This window comes from Chroicocephalus ridibundus, chromosome 23 (assembly GCF_963924245.1).
Source record: "Chroicocephalus ridibundus chromosome 23, bChrRid1.1, whole genome shotgun sequence".
NCBI lineage: Eukaryota > Metazoa > Chordata > Aves > Charadriiformes > Laridae > Chroicocephalus > Chroicocephalus ridibundus.
Window position 1 is genome coordinate 3,869,631 of NC_086306.1, and position 25,602 is coordinate 3,895,232.

General features: G+C 46.7%; 1 long non-coding RNA gene across 1 annotated transcript; it reads left to right on the plus strand.

The window, feature by feature from the left end:
- Nucleotides 1-148: 148 nt before the first annotated feature.
- Nucleotides 149-25,221, plus strand: LOC134526609 (uncharacterized). Its single transcript, XR_010074005.1, has 3 exons — nt 149-453; nt 21,484-22,567; nt 23,352-25,221. It is a non-coding gene; the product is annotated as an uncharacterized LOC134526609 (long non-coding RNA).
- The last annotated feature ends 381 nt before the right edge of the window (nt 25,222-25,602 follow it).

The window sequence follows — 25,602 nt, forward strand, 5'->3', positions numbered from 1 at the left end:
CCCCGCTCCCTCCCCCTCCCTTCCCCTTTCCCGCTGCTCCTCCTTCCCTATTTCCCATCCCCTTCCCCCTTGCCCCCGCCCCCCCATTCTCTTCTTCCCCCCCCTGCTCCCCCTTTCCCTTTCCGCTGCTCCTTTCCTCTTGCCCCTGCTCCCTTCTCCCTCCTTCCCTAGGCCATCACCCTCTTTCTTTTCCTTTCTTTTCCTTCCTTTTCCTTTCTTTTCCTTCCTTTTCCTTCCTTTTCCTTCCTTTTCCTTTCTTCCCTTTATTTTTTCCCTTTCTTTTTCTCTTTCTTTTCTTTCCTTTCCCTCTTTTCTCTCTTTCCTCCCCCTCCCACTCCCCCCACCCCGCCTCTTAGCTCCCCCCTCCCGCAGCGGCCATGGCGGAGCGGAGAGCGGTGCCGGCACCGGGCCGCTGCCGGGGGCGGCGGACCAGCGCCCGGCGGAGCCCGCAGGGTAGGGCCCGGGCCCGGGCCCGGTACCGGGGTCAGGGTAGGGCCCAGGGCCGGTAGCGGGACCAGGGTAGGGCTCGGGGCCGGGAGGGGGAGCGGGAGCGGGGGCGGCCGCGGGCGCGGCGCCGGCGGCTGCAGCACCACGGTCAGCTCCCGGCGGGCGCGGGGAGCAGCGGGGCCGCCCCGCAGTGGCGGGGGTGAGTCGGGGGCAGAGGGGTCCCGAATACAGACACCCCCTCCGTACCCCCCCTTTCCCCAAGCGGGGTCTGACATCTGAAGGTCAAGAGCGGGGAGGCCGGGGGGGTCGCTGGCTCTGCGGCAGGGACCGCTCCCGGCAAAGGCTTCGCCTCCCCGGCGCGGGGGGACGGTGGATCTGCGCGGGGGGCGGGTGCTGGATGCGGCCGCCGCAGTGCTAGAGCAGCCGGGCGGTAAACAGGAGTTTGAAAGACACCCCCCCGGCATCCAAATTCCTTGATCTCGATTCTTCTCTCCCTCCCTTTCTTCCCCTCTTTTCCTTCCACCCTCCCATTTTAATCTAACGCTTGGTGCTTTGCTTAGAAAGAAATTCTCCTTCCTTGAAACCTTGTTCAAAATTATGTTTACATAGCCCATTACTTTGCATGGGTTGTATTACGGTGACTAGGTACCATCCAGACTTTGACCTCCTCTTGGATGGATTACAGCTACACAGGCAATTGATTAATAAACTGCAAAGGAAAAAAAAAAAAAAGAAAAAAAAACCCCAAGCTGCTGGTGCTAGAAAAAGCCCCGCCACAGCTCCCATTGCCAAGCACAGGGATGTTGAGGCGGGGAGGTTTTAACTCCTCGTTCAGAAAGATGCTGAAAAGGGTCTGCCTGTGTTCAGCAGTCTGTGAGTTTTTAAGCAGACGATCTTGTTAACAGGCAAAATCCTTCTCAAAAACTGCCGTCATGCCTTTAACCTGGGACACGCTCAGTTCCTGTGTTTGCTGCTGCTGTGTCTTCGCTGTGGAGAGTTGGGGAAGTCTGAGGGACAGGGTTAAACTTTGCAACCACATGGAACACCGTACCTCTGCTGGCTCATTAATATGATGCTGTCATAGGACTGCAGCACTGCAGTCACCAGAGAAGTCAGAATTATCCGAGGGATCTGCTGTATTTGCAAACAGAGGCAGTTAGATCCACTGTTTAACCTCTCCGGAGTTTCATATGATAAACCGAGAGAAAAGGTTTTATTATAATTGAAGCAATCATGGATTCTAAATCTATTCTGTTAATTTTCCTAAAAGTTTTCTCCATAGGCAAAAAGCATCACTTTGGATTTAATTGGAAGTCAAAACAAAATTACTGTCTATTATGGTATTGCATTTTGTGTCCTTTTAGGGAAAATGATATGTTATGGTCTGGTTTATTCCTGCTTTTTTCCCTTTTAAGTATAGACTGCGAGGGGGGAACAGCTGATGTTTTTATACATAGAGAAAACTTACTTTAGAAGAAAATGTATGGTTAACAGAGGTGCTGGGGAGTTTTTATTACCCTTTTAATCTTATGAAAACAGGCGACTGATGCTGAGCAGCAAGTAAGGAGGGGCATACTGAACTTTGTAATAGAACTCCCTTTCATTAAATACCTTGATGCATGGATTATTTTAAATCCATTTACCCAGTACGCAAAAAAAATTGTTGCTTTATAATCAAGCAGCGATAGCATTTGACTTATTTATTTAATATTGAAATTCAAGCAATGCAAAGTTTTGTAGAATATTACAGAATTTTATACAATACAATAGTTTTCATAATACATATTGATTGCCTTAAAAAATCAGGATATTTAAATGAGAAAAAGTTTGCATTCACAGAGGCATTTACAAGCATGTACAGACATCCTTCTGAAATAAAACACGTTGTTTTAATTTAAAACATATTCTTGCAATGTTTGCTTCTGGTGTATAATCAGAGGCAGATGGAGAGTACTCCTGCTACGTTACCCTGAAGGTGATCTGAAGGTTAGAATGAGTCAGGGAAATCAGTCTAAAATGTTGCCTTATTTCTGATGAGCAACTAATCCCTTTTTCTATCAATATCTGCTTTGGAGATTTTGAAATGCAGACTAATATTTCTGCTTATAGAGAACTTCTTGCCTCAAAGTTTAACAAACAGGCATTGCTACGTTGGAGCAAACAGCAACCCGATGTCTCGGGCTTTGAAGCAGAAGGAGGGAAGGAACAGGAACTCCCACAGGATCGAAAAGCGGCGGCATTGATTTTAATCTTGATTATACGCTATTGACAAACCTGCATTAAAGAGATACTATAGAGGGATGAGACTGAGTTCTGCAGCTTCCTTAAAAAATAAAAGGAAACAAAATACAGAAGGCGGAGTTGCACAACAGCCCAGCTGCCTCCAGATAAAGGAGTTTTAGATATATCCAATGATAATGAATTAACTCGAATATCTTTTAAAAATTACAGACTCAGATGAGTAGAAGAAAAGGGTTTTTTGGGTGGGTGTTTTTAGCTTATAGAGAGACAGTAGAATGAAGAGGGCTAGATAGATAGTACAATGCAGTTGGTTAGAACTATTACAAAAATTATTTTTCAGCTTAAAGGCGATTTATCTTGGTAAGTGGCTGCCCATTTTTAATATAAGCCTGAATTAAGTTTAAGATTAAGAAATTTAAGCCTGAATGGGTCTTAGTGACATCCATGCAAGAAGGGCAAACAGTAACATCAGAAGGAATTTTGTCAGAGTGAAAAAAGGAGAAAAGAATTAGAATTTGGTCCACTTTTTGTGTTCCCCACCACGGAGAAATGTAAATTGGTGTGACTCTGCAGGCCAAGGAAGTTACACTGATTTTTATCAGCTGAAGACCTTGATGTTCTAGAACCTTATTTGGTCACCATAAACTTATAATAAATAATGGCCCAGATAATCAGCTGGAGCAAATTGGTCTCATTCCAGCAGAGTCAAGAGAGCAAGGACGGACATTTCAGGATATGTCCTATAATATTTCTATAGTGACAGCTATGGGAGAAAACACTGGGATTGATGCACTAAGGGCCTAGTCCTGTACGGTGTTGGATGCTTCTTCGAAAGGGCTTTAAGTCCCTAATTCCTAAGGAAGCCAAGAAGTGGTGAGCACGCACAGAAGGAGTGCACAGCACGCTGCAGGACCGGGCCGTGAACAAGCAGAGCTGGTCTCCAGCTTCATGGGAAACTGAACTTTTAAAAGCATTTACTTTTGTTTGTTTGTTTGTTTGTTTCTTTTTGTAATTTGTTCAAGGGTGTTGAGGTTTTGACAGATCAGATTCGGGGGGGGGGGGCGGTTAAGGGTGGGTCATCACGGTCATTTACAAATTGTCTTCAGCATGGTTTGGGGATGCTTGGTGCCAAGGGAAGGGGTCGCAGTGGTGGGGAGGGGACAGGACCAGGCTGGGAGCAGTGGTGAGGCTGGGCAGCCTGACTGACGCGGCTACGCCAGGCTTTCCGATAGCATGGCACGGCATAACATCCAAAGATCCTAGTGGGAAATGCTTCTGCTTTGAAAAACGTGTATGTTCATTTTCTTTCTGTTCTAACCTGGACTTACTCAGGACAGAACTGTAAGACAATCCCATTCCCTAACACATCCCGCTTTTCCTCATTCCCATTCATCCAGCAGTCGTATTTCAGGACCTTAAATCAAACATTTCCAGACACTTGTCTTATTTTCTTCGTGCAGAAATGCTTTGTGTCGCATTTGAAAAGAATACATTTCTGATAAGACAGTCCTAAAGCAGCGTTTGCATTGGGTTTGCCAGTGAATGAACATTTCCTGCAAATTCCCGCAGATCATCCCTGAGCTCAAGGCTGCTGTTCGCTTTCCCCGATTTATTTGCGGCAAGATAAACGCACAGGCCTAAGTTTCCTTCAGTGTCAATACCAAGAATGATTTCACAGCTACAAGCGTACTTCAGTCATTTACTAACGTTAAAAAATTAAACATTTACCGTACCGCCTGTATTTTTCAGTGGTGTTTTCCTTGCATTTTAAAAACACTGCATTGCACACTCATTTTATAACTTCTGTGATGCATCGTTCTCTTTCGTGGCCACCTCCTGCCTTGTTTCAAAGGGCTGGTTCTTTAGCTTGGTGAATTCACAAAGGAGCAGCAACGTCGAATTACTCCAGTGAAGGACTTAGCCTCAGAGTCTTATGATTAATAATAGAAAAATAGTCAAGAAAAGTTGCAGATCCTGACATAAATTACTGCAGCTTTCTCTGGCGTTACATGGGATAATGGCATTTGCTTGGGTAAGCTGGAAAGGGAGATTTTGTGCCTCCATCTCCATGACAGGTACTCACGTCTCCCGTTTTCCACAAATACATTCAAGCAACGTATTGAGCCGTTGGCCAGCAGAACCCTTGTCTGTGCTACTTGAACTGGATGCTGAGCTCAGTTCCACCACTTTTTTAAACTGCTCTTTGGCCAATTAACTATAGATGTGCGATGAACTCGCTGTGTGAAAAGCAGATTCAGCACACAAATGAACTGTGACCCTTCTTAATGACAACATTTCCGAAGCGATGGCCATGTACATTAGACAGATATTGGAAAACTTGGTTCCTACCAGCGAATTGCTTTGTAGATTCCCATATTAGAGAAGGCAAAAACCTGACAAAGCAGAAATAAGACTGCCTAGAACAGCTTTTTTAGGCAGAAAGAGTTTGGAGGTGAAGGTTAATGAAATAGTGTCCAGAGTCTCTTTCTCTGGAGATATTGAAAACCCGCCTGGATGCGTTCCTGTCCAACGTGTGCCAGGTGACCCTGCTCTGGCAGGGGGTTGGATGAGATGATTTCCAAAGGTCCCTTCCAACCCCAACCATTCTGTGATCCTGTGATTCCCCGAAATAGAGTCAGAAGCAAACTCACACCTACTCAGGAAAAGGCATGAGCTTCAACGAAGACGCTGAGCCCCTATTTCCTTCCTGGTACTATTCTTTTATATCATCGGTTGAACAGAGATGCACCTCTGACGCCATGGCCCAGCTGTAACACCAGAGTGATGTAGAGGGGTTTGGGTGCAGGACTGGAGTTAGATCCTCTGCCCACATAGCAGAAAATAATGAAAAAACGTAGCAGCCCTAAGACCACTCTAAAGGCTTCAATAATAATGACGCTTAGTGCCTTTCTGTTAATATCACTGTCTTTTAACCATAGTAGTACCATTTCGTCGCAGCCAGCTTTATCCAAGTGTCCTGATGCTTCAGATGGATATTGGACCCCTGTGAACACCCAACGCAGCCTTTGATGAGACCAAAAGGACTAATTTATCCTTGGACCAAAAGAAGGGTTCATAACAGAGATACCTCTGCAGAGTTTACGTGTTTTAAAACTAGTTTCAGCGGGTTGTTGCAAATCAGTTTGCCAGAGAAAACTGGCGTTGATGGGGGTAGACAATGGGTGAGTTGGGTATTGCTGTACATTTAGGGGAGTGTGCCTGGGGTTGGAATAGCGTGGGGTCTGGAAATCACAACTGAGGACCATTAGCTTAAATTGCCTTGCCTGTTTGGTTCAAATTCAAATCAAGAGTTTCTTGGTCCCATGCTGAACTACACGCTGAATTTCACATGTGCCATCTCCTAAAAGCCGTAACTCTGACGGGAATTGTACGCTGCTGAGGAAACAGGGTCTGCAGTAACCTGTCATCTGGGGTCATAACTTTGAATTATAGGATTAGCAGGATGGCAGAGGAGTGACAGGGGATCATTTACTGATGTCCTCTAACCAATTGTTAGGAAATGGTTGATTTCAGATTTTTTTGGTCTCTCTTGGAAAATGTGTCTGTATTCAAGGTATTAAATCACCCAATTCTGCCTTTTGTAGAACTGGCCGATTCAGGCACACAATAGACCAGACCCTGCAGAGGATCCGCTCTGAGCCACAGCCCAGGCAAAGGAAAACTCAAGTTTAATTGGCTTAGATGAAAAGCAAAGGAAGTAACATGACTTTGTTCCCTTGATGCTTCCAGGCTCTGCTTCTTTTTATGGCTCACTGGTCATTTTTCCTGCGTGTATTGTCTGATGTTTCAAACTGAACTATCCTGAAAGTTGCCATCCAGAAAAGGTCAGGATAGCAATCGTTTCGTGATAAAGTGATCAAAAATAGCTCTTCCTACCTCGTTTTGAGAGGTTTTTTCCCTAGCCCTCCCTTTCTAAAAATATAAATTTGAAAAGTGGCCACAATGCTTCCTTTTATGCCCACTTTTCCTGGAGTCGTACATACCGTGTGACACCACTGCCATAGGGCAGAACTGTTTCTGGAGTGCTGCTTCCAAGGAAAAATGGAGAAAAATTACTGCAGACTGGAAATCAGAGAAAGTTAGCCGCAGCAATGGGTAACTTTGACATCAGTTATCACAACACATACGTCACGCTAGCAGTTAGAGGCGTTATTGGGATAGAAGTCCCATTTTTCAATACAGTGGCAGCGCACAGGCGGGGGCAGGTCTCGCCAAGAAAGCCCGCTGGCTCTTTTTACAGCTGGGTTTTTGTGTGCAAACCACACCTACGCTTAGCATCGGTTTTTAAAATCCCTCCTCTCTGGACTCATTTGCTCAGAGCATCCTGGGCCTGACACATCGACTAAAACTCAGTGTATTTTAACGCAACAAAACTGATGACAGTGTGCAGGGGCTGAGAGCTCTCTGTAGCATCCAGGATGGAGTTGGGGAGCTCTTGGGGAAATTGGAAACAAATATGAGCCTGTGTTACTCCACTAACTTCAGAGAGATGCCCACATCGGCTCTAGCTGGGAATAAACCCTATAATCTATGGGGATTTATGTTTATAATGCATGGGCCTAACTCTGCAGGCAGTCGTTAGATGATGTACGGCAGCTGTTACTAATTTGTTTGTGGGCTTGGCTCCTCCATACGCATTTGTGTTGGTCTCCCCGGCCTACTGTCACGCTGCTTTTCCACCCAGCTTTACTTCAGTCCTTATTACTCAAAAAGCAAGAGCTGCACCCTGCTGCTTCCCTCCGACATTTGACTTTTCTGTCTTTTATTGACTTGTTTTTAGCTGAGGCAAAAAAAAAAGTGCACTTAAATACGGATGATTTGTATTTCTAAAATAAAAGGCCTGATACAAGGAAACACGTTCTCCCTGCTAGTCTAATTTGTATCTAGGTTAATTGCTCTCATGCTGGATGTTTAATTGATTTGCATAGAGAAAGCCAATGAAAGGCTGTAGCTCAGCGACGGCTCTACGTAACTGCAATGACTATTTTTCTATTTAATTAGCGCTAAAGGAAGAGTCTACCTTGCATAAGGCTACTAAGATCTTGAGGGATCAGTTATTATTTACATGCTGTATATGTAGGGGTTTTTTCTGACGTAGACCTCTACAGTAAATGCTGAACAGAACTGAAGAAGTTTTTCAGGTAAGAATGTTTTATAGCAAAATTAAGAAAGATGGGACCATTAAAGTAGTCCTGCTTGGAGGACGTATGTTGCGCGAAGGCTTTATGGGTGAAAAATCTGAGAATTTAATGATATGAATTATCTTATCAGTTTGGCCGAGGAGCTCAAAGGAGCCTGGGCAATTTAGTCATTCTGCTTTTCTTTGAATTGCGATAGCATGGTGGCTTTTCATCTCTTAGGACTCCTTGCCATGACCTGCTTCAGCTTTCTGGCCTAAACAAATGCGAGATTCAGCTGTTCCTCCAACAGCTTTATCAAACATTGCTGGATGAGAACCACACGTTAAACGGCAAAGGTAAAATAGCACGATGTTAAATACAGATGGCTCTTTCCAGCGACTGGACCAACTTTCTTTAATACGGTCACAAAATGCAACAACAGAGTCCGTGTTTTACTGCGTCATCTCCTGGAACTGCCCAAGGTCTGCGACGATTGCCCTATGGATTTGGTGATAGAAATGGGAACTCTGAGTATCAGGGTGATGATCTCTGCTTGAACCGGATAAAGAATTAGGGGGATGGGCTTCCTTTGTTAGATATTCCTTACGTTTTTAAGACTATATGCAGAAAAATGAGCTGCTTTTTGGCTGGAATGTCAGTTCAATTTCTCCAGTCTTCTAACATCTAAAGAATATTCTTAGTAGAAATAACTATAAGCTGATTAGGAGGGAAGCAATAAATACAAATCAAATCGAATCATGCAGACACTCACAGTAGGAAAATCAATAATTTTAGTAATACGTTTTGCAAACTCATTTTATTGTAAAAAAATATAAATAGCTCCTTTGAAGTCTCGATTAAGCAGGACCTATAAGTCTTCCTTTTGTCTCAGGGTCCTCCGCTACACTAAAATTCAGAAGATTTAAATGAGTTTAAAAGCAGTGGTGTCAGTTTGTACCGAGTGAAAGCTGGAGTGTACAGAATGTGCACAGGCCAGGCCGGGCAGGGCATCCATCCTGAAGGGATGAAGTAGAAGAGGGATGTTTACAGGGAGCTGCTTGTGGCCGTTCTGAAATGATTCCATAATGTGATTTAAAAATAAAAAAACAAAGGTAATTTTTAGTGCTTTTTTTAAAAATCAATGCCTGTTCTGGACAGCTGTACATATGATTATATCAGTGACTCTAAGTTTGTGACAAGACAGGAGCTTGTTTTCCACTTGGAATGGAAGGGAAGGTCATCAAAAATGCATTTTTCTAAATTTGCCAGTATAAAATGTAATTCTATATTCCTTGAAATGATTATATTCATTGCTTTGAGACTCCAACGTTTCTGCTTCGTAAGTATTTGCCTAGATCCCCTATCAGCACGTTCACCACGCAGGCTTCTTTCTTTCCTACCCCCATAAAGGTGAGTGTGAGAAGGACCTGCAGGGACAGAGAAGGTATCAATAGACAGGGATTCAAGTGACCTTCAGCAATGCTGTGGTCACACTGATGCCGCAAGACCATGACATGCAAACCTGGTGGGATTTGCTGCATTGCTTTCTTTTTAATTTCCAAGCTTCGGATTAGCTTTGTCTCTCATCAACTGACTCTCATCAACTGACTGTCAATTAAATGCATTTAGAAAACAGTTTGAGAAAACAAATTAAAAGTTGTCACCTGCAAATTTCAAGGTCAGAATATTCTCCATCATCAGTTGAAATGCTCCTTGCCTTGGCAGTGCAGGTTATGTCTGAAATTTTGTCAGATGTGAATTCTGTAGCTTTTAGAATCAAAAAATAAACAAAACTCCCTCCCAACTGATCTCTTAACCTGATTTGCTTAAATAGCTAATGGGAATTATTTAATGTTTCTGGGGAATGAGAGAAAGCTTTATCTAATAATCTCATTCCTTCTGAGATGCCATAGTCTGCTCCCTTTACATCGATGCATCCATTTCCCCCGGTGTCTCTGCCTTGCAGGGACCTCTCCATCATTGAGCCAGCAAGATGGCAACAAACTTGTTCCAGTGACTCCCGCTGTCTTTTCTACTGTTTTTTGTTCCTTTCAATGCAATGTCCTCTCCTATCAACGGCAGAAACAACACCCGTTCTGTAGATGCTGCTGTTCCCTCTTAGTCCCCCATAAAGTTTAATCATGTCCTACCGTTTTAGCTGTGTCCAATAGTTACAATTTCATAACCTGAAACAGAGATCACGCTGCGATCCCCGTTTTTAGAAAACTCCACCCAGCCTGACCATGATAACGCTTCTCACCTTTTCTCGTCCCCGGCTCCCCCTGCATCTCCTGCTCCCCTGGTTTGTCCTCAGCGTGCTATTGATCGCCCAGGTCAGGCAGGCAGCGGGCACGGACCGCACAGCCTTCCGCAGCTTTTCCTTCCAATGGAATTCAATGGGACCTGCCCTAAGGTCAGGCTCGGGCAGCCAGCGAGATTTCGCTGGGATTCTAATGATCCTTTCCATCAGCAGGACTCACCTCTGGTACGACAGATCTTGCACTGCCATCAATCAGTCTCCTTAACTAGCTTTCCTCCCATCCAAAATCTTTTTCTAAATAGAATTATCTATTCCGGTATGACTGTCATTTGGGGAATACAATCTTCACACGCTATTTTATTAGAGGCAGTAATACAACATCCCAGAGCAGGCGCTAACACATCCTTCAGGAGGGGGTGCGATGCGTCACACCCTGCAGAAGAGCAGTCGCAAACGGAGCTGACTTTGGCACTGGGGATCAGAATAGACTGTTCCTGCTCATCCCAGGGAAAGTCAGGATTAAATTTATGCCCTTGCCAGGAGTGACACGCTGCAGAACCGCAGTGTAAAGAGAGCAAACTCCCAGGGGCTGGCTGCTAACGTCAGCGGCACCAGTGCAAATGAGAGCAGCCTCCTGCCCCGGCGGCTTCTTCCCAGGGCGCGGGAGCCTGACGAGTCGATGGTAGGGCAGAAAAGGCATGCCCTCGTTAGCCCGCTAATGAGAAGGAAAGGAAAGTAACCTTCCTTTTTAAGCCAGGCTTGGATGAGGACCTTACCCTGGACACGCCACATAGTCGACCTTCCCCAGCCTGTGTGGGATGCGGGGAGCCTACCTGAGCCCCCAGATCAATGGTGGTGGCAGCACGGGTGGCACTGGCTCCGGGTAAGGTCTGTCCCGTCATTTCTAGCAAATTATGGCTGGTTTTATGGCCTGCAGCGCTGCACTGGCACCCAGAGCCACCCTTCCCATCAGCTGCTGCTGAAGCTGGAAGAAAACCCTGTCTGGTTGTGCGTGCACGGATCAGTCTCATCTTCCAGGTATTTTGTCTCCTAGGGAGAAGTGGTGCCTGCACACCGGAGCTGCTTAATTGCAGCACCCACCGTGGGCTGTAATTTGGCCTGATTGTGCACTTCCTTCCGCCTGTGGTATGAGCGTTATTTGTCCAACCCAAATGCAATCCGTGGTGTATTTTTTGTGCGCATGGTGCAGAGGGACTGAGCCTGCTTTTTCTCCCGTGGGACTTTGAACTTTTGCGATGAGCAGCTCTTATTTCAACAGCGTGGTAACAAAATCTTTAATCCAGTACTGAGGTAGCATGGCTTGCGTGGTCTGAACGCGGCCCCTCCTTCCACCTCTGCCACTTGTGCTCTGGGGAACCATGGCGGCAGCATTTCATCTTGCCCTGCTTCTGTTCCTGCCTAATGAATATGGAGATAATGAACCTAATGAAACCATCTTCATTGCAATGCATTTGAGATCCACTGATGCGAATTACTAGATAAAAGGGAGGTGGTTTTTATCATCTCTCAGTAACGAGAACAGCTCATGTATGTAGTTCTCTGCTTTAAGTTATACCTCGGTCTCATCTCAAACCCCTGCAACAAAGTCAATTTTACTCTCTCTGAGGAGGGTTTGCAGAACCGGCTGCCACGCTGGTGTCCATTCTGGTGATTAAATGCCTTTCAATAAACCAAGGATAACTTAGTGTGGTGTTATTAAAACAGAATTTTATGGGCTGAAACCTGCCACCGTTTTGTATACATTTTCAGCTCCTGCTGAGCTCCTTGGGACACCCCTGCCCAGCGTGACGGCACAGGGGGAAGGGTCTGGTTCTCCTCTGCTCGCTTTCCCCACCTTTCTCTGGGAACTGAATTGTCTTAGAGACGAGCAACCGCATGGTCCGACTGCAGTTATGAACACAGACTGGTGTTCCCAATGCTCCTCAGCTTACAGCAAAAAGGACTGCTAAGGATCCATTGGCTGTGTAAAATAAAATCATAGAATCACAGAATGGTTCGGGTTGGAAGGGACCTTAAAGACCGTCTCGTTCCACCCCCTTGCCCTGGGCAGGGACACCTCCCGCTGGACCAGCCTCATCCAGCCTGGCCTTGAACACTTCCAAAAAAGTGGCTATTTACAAAAAAAAAAAGTTTTTTTTCTCCTGAATATTTTGGTAACACTATTACATCATTCCACTGCTCCCACCAGAAGCAGGGATGAACAGACACCTTGTTAATTTATGCAAAAAAAAATATGGTGTAGAAAAATCTCTACTTGAAGCACAGGTTCAGTATAAGCTTCAAGCTGGCCCCAAGAAATCGCTGCTCTGTTATTCTGCATTCCCAGCCGCGGATTGCTGCCCCTCGGGCTCCCGAGCTAATAACTCCACTGCGCAGCATCCAACAAAGTAATTTGTTTACTCTTGTGTGGTGCATTTATTAGGTCTTAATGTTCTCCACCTCTTTGCTAACCCTAATTATAGCAATATTAAAAGAAAGTTCTCACTGTGAGTTTAGTGGGTTTGGAAACTTTTGGAAGAGGGGGATGAAAAAATTTGTTGGATTGAGCTTTTAGTGCATTTCCATCATAAACCAAACCCACCCCTTTTAGTCCCTGATTTTAATTGTTTCAGCTAATTGTTTGAACAGTTCATTGAATCAAAAGATGCAATATGAAACTTTCTGTCAGGATGAAAGGCTATAATGAAAAGCTAATGATTCTCATCAGTCGTCTGGCTTCTCTAACGTCTTGTCCTGATCCAGGCTGGGCACAAGGAGAAAACACTCTGGGATTAACGCCAAAGCATTTTGCCTTTTCCAGAAGAACCTGATTAGCATTTTGCATTGGTCGGGTTGATTGGTTTCACACCCGGCGCGTGGGTCTGCTGCCTTCAGCTCCCCATTTGTGACCAACACGCTTGTACAACTTCTTTTTTCCACTGAATCCTGCTTATAGAAATAGATTGAGGATATTTATTTATTGTCCTGAGGAATCCGCATCCTCTTTCATGACAGTTCTTCCCTCTTTCCTTAATCCCACACCTTTTGCCATTAACAACAGAGGAAGAGGCGATGGCTGGCCCCAGTTGCAGCACGGCCTCTGTCCCCACCACCGCGGTGGTCCCCGGGGTCCCTGGCTGCGGGTCTCGGGGCCACCTGCCCCGCCGAGGCGACCACTGCTGCCACGACGGGGGATGCCGAGAGAGCCCGTGTTTATTGACACAGACGCTGTAGACTGAGGCCAAGAACAGCCACTCTTAGCATTAAAATATTAATGCCAAGAACTGCTTTTTTTTAATTATTTTTTTTTTCCTTCTGCAGAAAGGGTTGGACTCATTTCAGACTGTTATTTTTCACCCACAGGAGCTGCATTACCTCCTTTAAACTCAGAAAGGAAACATTCTACATGCCAGATCTTATCTTCATTTGCAGCTCTTAACGTCCTTGTGTACTAGTGAAAAAATGTCTTTTAATTAGGGTGAAGATGTTTGGAAAGCAGTATGAAAAGGAGTGGAGGCAGGTTCCTTTGGAGCCGCTGTGTGTGATAACGCGTGTGTCGGGGCTGGATTTAACCTTCAAATGCTGCTCTGCAGCAGGAGAGGGACATTCTGCAAGTATAAATGGAGCCTGATTTCTTTCACAGAGCAGCAATCAATAGGTTTCAGAGGTCAAGGAAAAAAATTACGTGCTTTTTAAATTTTTCTTTCTGAATAAATAATGTGAGCGGGATCAGCAGCGACAAATGAGGCGGGGCTGGTATCGGCCCCCCCACCCCGTGCCGGGTGAGCTGTCGTTCGGTGGGAGCCAGTGCCAGCTTCAGCGTCGCATCCCACACCTGGAGCCTGTTTTACACGGCAAAGCACTGCGCTCCTGTGGCGCTGGAGAGGCTGCCGGTCCCTTCCCAAGGCAGCGGTGACTTGACTTGGGAATTGCCTTGCTTTCTTTGTATTAACACAGCAGAACAGCACATTTCTCTCTCCGAATACTGTGTTAATTTTTTTATCTGTGCTTCAGGGTATTTAAACGCACCGTTGCTAGTAAAGCCCCCTTACAAGCTGGTGTATCGAGGTGCATTTCACCGATTAGACTCTTCCCTTAGCTGCACGCCTGAAAACTTGTGTGCTTGATGGACATCTCAGAGGATAAGGGACTTGACCGAGTCCAACCAGTAAGCCAGCATCCATGGCCTGAACACTGGGTAGGGATCCTGCTCTTCACCCGGCTTGTCCTTGGGTTTGCTTGTTCCCTCCTTTTCTTCAAAGGCCAGGGGCTCATTTCTGCTTTTTCCACCGTTATTAGACTCTCCCACCCATAGTTCCCTTTTCAGAGCAATTTTCTCTCGCAGAGCCATTTCCATTCGCTACAGGTAATTGTGCTCCCTCAACGGAGCGCTCCAGAAGGGTTTATTGCCTTTTGTTCAGGCTGGGTGATTTTGGAGCAAATTGGGTGCTTAACGTGGCTGGTTGAAAAGCAGGATTAAAATGTGCTGGCGAAAGGATGGTTCTGCATAAAACCAAGAACCAGAGAAGTTCATGAAGTAGAAACGCGTGCTGGCAGGAGGACGGCATCCCGCAGGAGCTGGCAGCAAGGGTGGGCTTCAGGCTTCAGCCTTGACCTCAGGCTTTGCCCAACAGGTTCAGCTGAGAGATATGACTTTTTTATTTCCCCACATGTGACACATCAGAGGAGCTCATTTTCTGGGAGGGCTTGAGCTCCCTGCTCCCCCTTCCTGACGACACCTCTTTGTGTCAGGCCATTTTAAGGCAATTTCTGTTTAACATCAAAAATAACTAGGTTTTATCTGTAGAGGGGGAGTAGGAAAAGAAAAAAAAGGACTTTTTACCAAGGTTCAGGTCAAGGGACACCCCCAAGAGCAAGAAACCCACTTGATTTCTTTACAATGAAAGTTCTTTTTTGAGATTGAAGTTCTTTCCGCCGAGGGTGGTGAGACACTGGCCCAGGTTGCCCAGAGAGGGGGTGGAGGCCCCATCCCTGGAGACATTCCAGGCCAGGCTGGATGAGGCTCTGAGCGACCTGATCTAGTTGTGGATGTCCCTGCTGACTGCAGGGGGGTTGGACTAGATGGCCTTTGGAGGTCCCTTCCAACCCAACACATCCTGTGATCCCTTTCTATAGCTTTGAGGGCTGCTGTCGCTATGGGTGGATATATGGGTCATTTCTCTCCTCTCCTGTTCCATCTCCGCAGGTTTAAGCCTGAAAATCTCTTCAGCCAGACCGGCGTGAGTCAGCGCCGGAGCTTCTCCTTCCAAAAATTTCAGCTACTGCTTGATGAATTAAACATGTCCGAGTACTCATTTCATCGGCATGCTCTCCACTAGGCTGCTTTCGAGGCTTTTTTTTTATGTTCCACCTTCAGAAAACTAGACAGAAACGGGGAAATCCTTGATGAGCAGCTTGTGAACACGCAAGGTACAGAGAAACGCCGATTTCAGGAGAAAGGCGGCTGCGTGCAGGGGTGTGCTTGCGGGGGGGCATATTCTGAAATTCCCGATTACAGGAGGGGAGTTTATACATTTTGTCCTTAAAAAACTGTGGGAAAACTCCTGAACTGAAGAGCTGAGTGTCGCTGCGTACCTCAGAGACAGGGGTGAATCAGAAGACAGGGAGAAGAGAGGTGTGGAGGATGTTCTGAATGTCTAAGTGATAATGGGCTTGAAGCATAATTAATCTTAATGGATAGCATTTATATGTAATGCAGAGAACATGTTCTGAAAGACAGATACAAAAATAGATTATTTTTTTTAAAGACATTAAGTTTTAAACTCTGAGGACTAGACATGGGAGCTACTATGCAGTTATTTTATGCATTTTATCTACGGAAAAACCTTGTTCATTAAAACCTTGTGGGGAGACTGGGAAATGTTTTTTCATTTTTCCTAATTTTTTTCACATCCTGACAAATGAGGGATGCTCCATCTACCTGGCAGTGTCATCAGGCCAATATGTCTAATTTTTTATTTATTTATTTATTTATTTATTTATTTATTTTGTGCATTGAAATCCAGCAACCAAGATGATCAGAGCTGGAATAATAAAAATTAAAAATGAAGAGGCGTTCTGTAGAGGATGTGAAATGTCAGGGAGGAGGCAGTAACTAGCAGCTGTGCGGAGGGAAGCAGTAAAACGAGCTCGTGTGATTGCGAGTCCCCCTCGGCTGGTGCCCTTCTGGCAGTGCTGGTCGCGCCGCTTTCCCCGGGAACGGTCCCCCGAGGATTCGGTCTATTGAAGGACAGAGGGAGAGGAGCCTTCCCTCTGGCTCAGATGGCAGATGGGGATGCTCTTGGGGCTGGAAATCTCTGCGGCAGCACTAGCCGTGATTCATTACAGCAGTCGTTAGACTGGAAACACAATTTTCCCATGCGCGGCGGCGTTACAACTCTTCAGAGGGATTGCACTGTAGTAGCTTTGCGGTCCTGCCGCCCCTGCTGGCCGGGTATCGCCAGGTATTTATAGATACGGAATAATTCTTCCCCGGTAACAAGACGTGACGAGAAAGATCTGTGCGTCTGTATCATGAAATACTTCTAGCTAGGCTGCAAAAATACTTACCACTTCCTTTGATTTGTGTTCCTTGGGCATAAATTTATTAATGCTCACTGTATATTTTCCACGAAATATTTCACGGCTAGCAACTTTCCATGAATATTTACCATCTGTATTCCAGGCTATTTCCCTTCTATGGCAAACATTTCATTACATTAAATTTTGCCGTCTAATGTGTAGGGCTAATGATTTTTTCAAATGAAAAATGGGCGCAGAGCTTTATGAGAACATTATGAGGAAAAGGCTTTTGTTGTTGTTGTTGTGTGGAATTCTTCATAACTTGCATTTCACATAATTTTAGAAAAAAACAAATTCAGATGCTAATCACCTGTACCCTTTCTCGACAGACTGATGCGAGCAGGCAAGAGTTCCTATTTATTTATGGAAGGACTAAGCAAATAGGGCTGAAGAGATTATTTATATTTTTTTTCAGTTGCAAACCAGGTACTGAGTGCTGGTCCCTCACGCACACAATGGGCCCGAAAGAGCTTTTATTACCGTGCTGTTGCATTGCAGACCACAAGATTACGTTTCTTCCTCCCTTCCCCAGACAACCCCACGGGGGAAAAGGCGCTTACTACGAGGCGCAGACTCCCAAACACAGAGGGAGATCGCGCAGCATTGGGGAGCTGCTATTAATATGTGAGACAAATAATTAAAGGCTAAAACAGTCCAGGAAAAGCAGGCGATACAAATAACAATAAAGGTCTTCTTTTTTTCTGGTGGCTGAATCAGACTCCTCAGACCTTTTGCCTTTCTATTGATGGATCCCATCAGGTTTCCGACCTTTAGCATTTTACAGTCCCCTTCTGCAACGACCCTAAGGACCAAAGCTTGCGATGGGATTAATAATAGTTCAGATCTAGCACCAGCTGCATTAGGCGACTTCAGTTTTGCAAAGCAAATGCTAATTAATTGGGCCTGGCAACATTAATGGCATACCTTCCTGGATGTAAGCAGGAATAGAATTACCTTAAACATTGGAGTGGGTGATTGATCCCTAAAGGTTGGAGCATGGAAAGCTGTAGGGTGGCTATAAGGAAAATGCCAAAAGCCACGAGGTCTGCAGCAGTCCTACGTCTTGGAGTCCCCCAAGGTGCAAAGATCTCCTCACTGCCTCTAAGAGTAACTCGCTTCAACAGCGCTCCTGAAACAGGGCTGTGATTTAAAAGTACGAGCTAACCCTCACTTCCAGAGGGTGTTTTTAGCCCAAATGTGTTCCCTCTTTCTTTCTTTTTTCTCTTCTCCCAGACACAGTCTGTCCTTTCTCCTGGCACGTCTCTTCACTTCTGTGTTAGGGAGATTTGGGCAACAAATGATTCCAAAATCTGAGGGAAGAGCTTTAAATCAGCGATGCTTTGTGGGGCACACTCCAACACACCCCGAGCGAGTGATGTGGCCTGGGGTACCAACCCCAGGCACCGCAACGGCCGTGGGACGGGGAGAATTCTGCACTGCAGAAGCAGGAGAGAGAGCACGCGGCAGCGCGGGGAGTGGGAGGATGCGATGGGGATGGCTCGGCACCAGGAGCCGGGCGGCTCCCGCATCTTAGCGAGGCTCCACTCTGCCCTTTCTCCTCCATGCATGACATATTACTGAAGGGGAAGCTCGTGTCCTAGTTTCTGCCTCTCAGTTTCCTTTCAGTGTGTGTTTTCTTGCAGGAAAGGGGCAGACCTTTCTGTTTTACCTCTCTGAAAACTCAGTGATGCTCCTGGCAGGGGGACGTTACTTGCTCATGAAGCGACCTTTTTCTTTTCTTCTGCTCCTACACTACATTGCTGTGGCATATTAGCACTAAAATGCCTTGCCTTCTTTCCTGCCTCCCTGTAAGAAACTCTCCTCTCTTTTTATCACCACTATTTTTGCTAACCCTGCATGCCTGTCCTTTCTCTCCTACCTTTATAGTGATGCTCGGAGCTCCGGGGGACCTTTCTGCTACTGCTGAGTGTGAAAACCATCACACTTGGAGGAGCGGGGAGAAAGCACACGCACTGCTGTATTACGGACTATGCCAATTAAAGAAGCACCAAGAGCAGGGACTCTGTTAGCCCCGAACTCCCAGTAACAGTCACAGTAACCCGCTGCATCACCTCGTTTGCACGTGGGTCACAAGAGAACAGGCTCTTTAATGCATGGCGTGGTGGCAGTGAGACCTGCGCGAGGTCCCGAGCGGATGGTGCCCTTTGCAGTGGGCCACATTTAACTGAAATACCAAATTGCTCATAGTTTCCAGATCTTTCTTAGCATTGCTGGTACCCACTGACACTAACTACTCGTGGTACTCACCTCCTTCTATAGCATTTTTCATTACTTAGTCTCAAAGAGATTTAAAAGGCGGCGGGGGGGCACTGTCTTTGAGCCTCTTCCACAGAGACGGAGCTAAGAGAAGAATCAGAATTAGGAAAGAAATGAGCCTTACGAGTCTCCTGCCCTGCCCGTTAGGAAACACTTCCATCTGTTTTACAGGGCACCAGCCATAGATATTCAACCAGATAAACTGTTCTGATTTCTTTTGTCAGTGCTGGCACATTTACAGCACTTTGCTGGCACGATGCTTGGGAATTACAGGCAGATCCTCTCCAACATAGTGGGAACAGGCGCATCACATGCTACTTACTCCCGTCTAGAGGCTGTTGGCAAACCACAACTTGTAGTCAATCAAGGCAGGATTTTATAACCACTTCTACCCCCACCCCCTTCTCGCATCCCTTATTTTCATCCTTGCTCTTCAAAGCAGGATGATTCACATGTTATAGTAACCTACATTTGGCTTGGCACCACTTATGGGCTATATATAGATGACAGAGTCACCCTGTTCTTCCTCGTGGAGTCATTTTGCTATTTTTTCAGACACGGAGCGGTGCTGGTTGCCCCGTGGGCTCAGAGGGGAGCTGGGAGGTTAAAAGAGGTGTCCGGCATCATGTTTTTTATCTGGGTCTGGGCCAGGGCTAAGGTGGCTGCTAAGGTCGGGTGGGTGCTATGAAAGAGGTCTGCATTTTGGAAAACCCCAAGTGCTCTCCTTCCAGCAGCCATCGCTCTCCCAGTTGTTTCAAATTGAGAGCCTAAAAATAAAGACAAATGAAATGGCAGTTGTTCTGCGGTAGATAGTGGGCAGTCTGTTCCCATCGGCGGATGTTGGTGGCTTGCGTGTTTCTGTGTGGGCGTAATGGCTCTGCTGTTATCTTTTGCACCTCTAGAACCTGACTATCCACAAAAGTGTGTCTTTTTTCTCTTTTTCTTTCTTTTCTTCTCTTCTTTTCTCTTCTTTTCTTTTCTTTTCTTTTCTTTTCTTTTCTTTTCTTTTCTTTTCTTTTCTTTTCTTTTCTTTTCTTTTCTTTTCTTTTCTTTTCTTTTCTTTTCTTTTCTTTTCTTTTCTTTTCTTTTCTTTTCTTTCCTTTCCTTTCCTTTCCTTTCCTTTCCTTTCCTTTCCTTTCCTTTCCTTTCCTTTCCTTTCCTTTCCTTTCCTTTCCTTTCCTTTCCTTTCCTTTCCTTTCCTTTCCTTTCCTTTCCTTTCCTTTCCTTTCCTTTCCTTTCCTTTCCTTTCCTTTCCTTTCCTTTCCTTTCCTTTCCTTTCCTTTCCTTTCCTTTCCTTTCCTTTCCTTTCCTTTCCTTCCTTTTCCTTTTCCTTTTCCTTTTCCTTTTCCTTTTCCTTTTCCTTTTCCTTTTCCTTTTCCTTTTCCTTTTCCTTTTCCTTTTCCTTTTCCTTTTCCTTTTCCTTTTCCTTTTCCTTTTCCTTTTCCTTTTCCTTTTCCTTTTCCTTTTCCTTTTCCTTTTCCTTTTCCTTTTCCTTTTCCTTTTCTTTTTCTTTTTTTCCAAACCGGCTCAGTTCCTCTTTTCATCTGAGGCTGCAGGAACCTCCTTTGTTTCAGCGACTGCCCACGGGGAAATACTGCCCTGTGTGCCCTGGGCCTCGTGCCCCGATAGAAGATGACCCACTGACAGCCCCGCAGAGGCAGAGAGCCCAGCTGATCTCCCCGCTCCCCCCGGCCAGAAACAGCCTCTCTGCTCGGCGGTCACCATCCGGAGGGGTGGCAGCTGTGCCGCTAAAACAGCTTTATTGATGCCCGGTGCGATTAGCCAAGGGCCTGCCCGGCTCCCGGACATCGCTCATCAACAGCCTCTCCCATCCATCCTAATAAAGGCTCCGTGGCCGCGGGGCCCGAGGCGAGGAGCGCAGGTGGTCCCCGGCCCCTCCGCCTGCTCGGATCGATACGGCATCGCAGGGAGGGTCTTGATGAGAAATCTATGGGTAAAAGCGATGTTTCACTAATGGCAAGCACGGTATGCGCCAAGATCTTCAAGGGGACTTCAACCTCTGGCTTTTAGCTGGGTAATATTTATTTCAGATATGGGGATAAGACAGGATGAGATATTTGTATGTATGAGTATGTATGAGCAGTATTTATTGGGTTTTTCTTATTCCTGGCAAGATCCTTACAGTAGCCAGACACAACGGCAGGTGTAGAATGACATTGCTGTAGATGAGGATCAGGCCCAGTGGACTTTGAGCCACTAAGTGCTGGAGTTTTGCCTGAAGGCAGCTCTGTTTTAGCTCTGTTACATCAGTCACGAAATGGGGAATCGTGAATGTCGCACCCCGTCCTGCAAACCCTCAGTCTCGGTGCCAGTCCTGGCTCATGGTGTGGGCTTTGGTGGCCCTGCTCACCAGGGGATGCAGCTGATATATCAGACCGTGCGTCTGGGAAGGTGTCTTCCCACCAGCCCCGTGATGTGCTGCTCATGTTTTGGATGTGAAGGGTCAAAGGAGATGCAGGAGAGGATGTAAAGTTTGCTCACAGCTTGCTCACCTTCTTTCTGCTTTCTCTGCAGGCACTTGTCAAAAGGCGGATGGCTCGGTCGTCAGGACACCAAGCTCTGCTTCAGGAGACTGAGGTTTCATTCTCTGTTCTGCTCAACACGTTCTTTGGGATAAACCTAACTTCTCTGCCTACAAAATGCAGGAAACAGTATTTGTCTCCTTAGAGAGTTACCAGGAGCAGAAATGCACCAGACAGTGTTGGACCCCACATGCCCTGGAAGGCGCTGAATTCTACTTGCTTTTGTAATGAGTTCCCTCCACAGCCCATCACGGGTTTACAGTATATCTCATTCCTGTAGATGATCACCACTTGAAATATTACAGCATGTGTCAGGCCAAAACTTGCTTTCCCGGCTTGGTGTTTTATTGCTTTTTTGAGCAGACTCTACCCCCTCTCATTAATCAGAAATGTCTTAGTCATCCGCAGCGTGCTGACCACAACGAAAAACCCGGCTGCGGGAAGGCTCCAGGGCTGGCACCGGCTCAGACGATAAACTTTGTCTGCCTGTAAGCGCACAGGGGCACAAATCAATGACCGGTAAGTTCAGGGAGGGGGTGAAACAGGCACAAAATTGAAGTCAAGGCAACAGAGTGTTTCTCTCTCCCTTCTGCAGCCCGGCTTGCATCGGACCATCTGCATCCTCTTTTCCACCAGGTGCTGAGCACCACCTGGAGTTTTCCTTTCTTTAAACTTTGTGGCTTTTTTCAGCAGACAAGATTTGCCCTGGCTGTACTGCTGGGGCCTCATCTTTCACTAAATAATTGATAACCAGAGGGTCTGCGAAAGCCGTTCTTCCCACTTCTGACTCTTGGGTCCCCCCTGCCCAGCGCTGCTGAGGCAGTGCCTTGATGCGATGCGCTCCCTGGCCCTTTGGGAGGTGAATAAGACTACTCACATTGTAACAACAGCTGTGCAGAAGCAAGAGGTCAGTGCTTTTAGCCATTGCTAACAGCCTCCGGGCACTGGAACGGCCAAGGGGTGGGGAAAACCCAATTCTGCAAACTTTTTGATTGACTACACGGTTTTGTGTGCAAATCTCAGCGCTATTCACTGACAATATTGATCTTGATGTCTGGAGCAGATGGGCACAGCAGGTAAGGTTTTAAGATGAATGGAGGAGACAGACCAGTGCCCTGATACCAGGGGATGACTGTCACCTCAGAACCCCCCACGTATTTAGGGTCAGATTCCCTGAAAGCATAAATTTGCCTGGTTCCTCTGAAGGCAAGATCGGCTGGAGGGAGCAGATGCTTAGCTGGTGCAGATCAGCTTTGGTTTGCAAATCTATTATGACTTCAAGGACTTCCCAGTTTTATGTCAGGGGAAGATCAAGCCCCCGTGGGACAATTTCACCGAGCTGCCAGTCTCGGTGAGTTTTAAGTTTTGGATCAGGCTCTGCAGCCATAAACTCCTCAAGGAGAGCAGCAGCCAAGCTGCTGCTTCGGAGCTGCAGCTCAGCCCTCGCTGCCCAGCCTGGTGGCAGGTCCCCGCCGCTGCCGCCGGCTGCAGCCAGCATCCTTCATCATCCATCAGACCTCACCCAGGGACAAACTTCCCTCGGCTCCCTGCTGCCTTCCCGGCGTGGGCTGTCAGGAAAGGAAAAGCCTCCTGCACGGGGAAACATTTCTGTTATTAAAGGTCTCGCCTGCTCTTTAGGCGTGCTGCCCTCTCCCAGCCCTGCTGCTGAGTTGATGTATTATTCTCATTCCCCCTCCTGCCCCGACATGTCGTTGGCAGGGAGTTTTCTTTATTGTGCATCACTCGGTGAGAAAATGGGGCTTGGATGTGCATCAGCTCTCATTAATCAAAATAGTTCAGTCTCCTCTGCGCCGCAGCCTGGGACCTGATGGCTTTTCTTTTTTTTGGCATGTTATCCAGAGGCAGAGCCCAACGGGAGCCCTGGGCTCCGCAGGGACCCCCCAGAGCCCGGTGAGGCAATGTCTGCCTGGGGCTGTGTCACGTCACCGTGCCCTGCGATGGGAGACGCGGCCGAAATGCCACCAAGGACACTGCAGAAAGAGCCGAGGCATCCGCCAGGGAACGCAGGAGCTGGGGAGAGAGCGGGTGTTTCCTTTTTAATGTGCTGTTACTTGGTGGCGGAGCAGATTTTTCCTTTTAAAGGGACAAACCCGAGCAAATAAATAAATAAATGCACCTTTCCTTTTCTCTAAGATTAAATGCTTTCGTGTAATTGTGCATTAACCTTTGGTCCTGCATTAGGCGGCTGCTGCTTTGCACCCTTGATGCTTTTAAGGGAGGATTGCAATTAGCCAAAGTGGCTCTTGACAGTCTTCCAGGCAAGCCCGTGCTGGGGGCCGCGTTCCCGAGGGGAGATGGATCACCGCTCTCACGGCTCACCAGAGGCGCCTGGCCTGGAGGAGGCTGGAAAAGGAGGCACCTTTGCTGCAGGCTGGGGCTAAATGGAGGCTTTTTAGTGCAGGGGGGGCTCAAGGTGGCTTTCAGGCTGAAAAGCTTCCTGCTCAGATGCGTTTCTTTGCTGAACTCCCACTCCCACAAATTAGATTACGAGAGTGCAAGGACCCTCCCCTGGGTCCTGATGTACAGCAGGGATATTTATAGGAAAAGCTTTTTAATAGCCTGAGTTGAAAAATCTGGTTTAGAACAAGCCTATCCCCAGATAATTAAATAACCCAGCTACGACTAAGAATATTGATCAGGCACTCGAGCCTCCCCCACCCTCACTTCCACGGGAGGCAGAAACCATGTGCCTGAAGCAGCTGAATTTGGGAATTCCCACCGATTCCCATGGCAGGACGAGGTCCGGGGGCTGCCCTGGGGAATGGGGAGCAGGTCCCTCCTTTGCTGTGTGGGGATGTTGGATGGACCATGGCTGTGGGGGGATGGCGTGACCTGCAAACACAGCTACCCGCTCCCATCCCTCATGGCCCCAAGGATATTCACAGAATCCCAGAGTGGCCGGGGTGGGAAGGGACCTCTGGAGATCCCCTCATCCAACCCCCGGCCAGAGCAGGGTCACCCCGAGCAGGTGGCACAGGGACGCCTCCAGGCGGGGTTGGGATGTCTCCAGAGACGGAGACTCCCCCACCTCTCTGGGCAGCCTGTGCCAGGGCTCTGCCACCCTCACAGCACAGAAGTTCCTCCTCGTCTTGAGATGGAACTTCCCACGGTCACGTTTGTGCCCGTTACCCCTTGTCCTGTCCCCGGGCACCACTGAGAAGAGCCTGGCCCCGTCCTCCTGACACCCCCTCTTGAAGTATTGATCAGCGTTGATAAGATCCCCCCTCAGTCGGCTTTTTTCCAGGCTGAAGAGCCCCAAATCCCTCAGCCTTTCCCCCTCAGAGAGATGTTCCAGTCCCCTCATCCTCTTGGTGGCCCCTTGCTGTCCCCTCTCACAGGAGAGGTTTTCCTGCCATTCCCAAGCCCCACAGCGGATACAACACTGCACCCAGGGCCATGTACTGCGGCTGGTTTCATCCACTGACTTTTAAAATAGTTTTGTTTGACTTAAATCTCACATTTCCTGCTAAAAATATATTTTTGAAAACAATCATATAGGGATTTTTATGGGACGTTTTCTTCTCAGACATCATCGCTGTGTTTGCTAGTTATGCTGGAAAGCTGCTTACTCCCAGAAACCTCAGCTTCCCTGAAAGCCTGAAAGTAGATAAAAATAAGTGAATAAAACATTCAGGGTGCAAAGTTCCAAATTTTCTGTTCCAAATATGTTTTCTTTTTTATTATAATAAACACTGTTCAAAATAAAACACTGAAGTTGTTCCTAAATTACTTTTCTGCTTTAAAATTTTGCTTCATAGATTCATGCCTAGGAAGAACGTAAAAAAAAAAGAGTCAGGGTAAAAGATTATTTGCAGTTCCCATTCTCATACAGCTATTTGCCAAGTTAAATTAGCTGTCAACTTTACACATCAGGCGCCGTATCCTTTGGTAATCTAAATTTTTATTTGGTACTAAATGTTAATCACCAGAATTGATGTTCACATTTTAATATTCCTTTTCATTCTATAGGCTCGTGTGTGTGCAGTTGCACAGAGGACTCCTATATTTCTACTGGGGTCCGAGGTGGCATAAACACTATAATACACTTAATATTATTTAGGTCACATATTTGCAAAGGATAATACAAAAA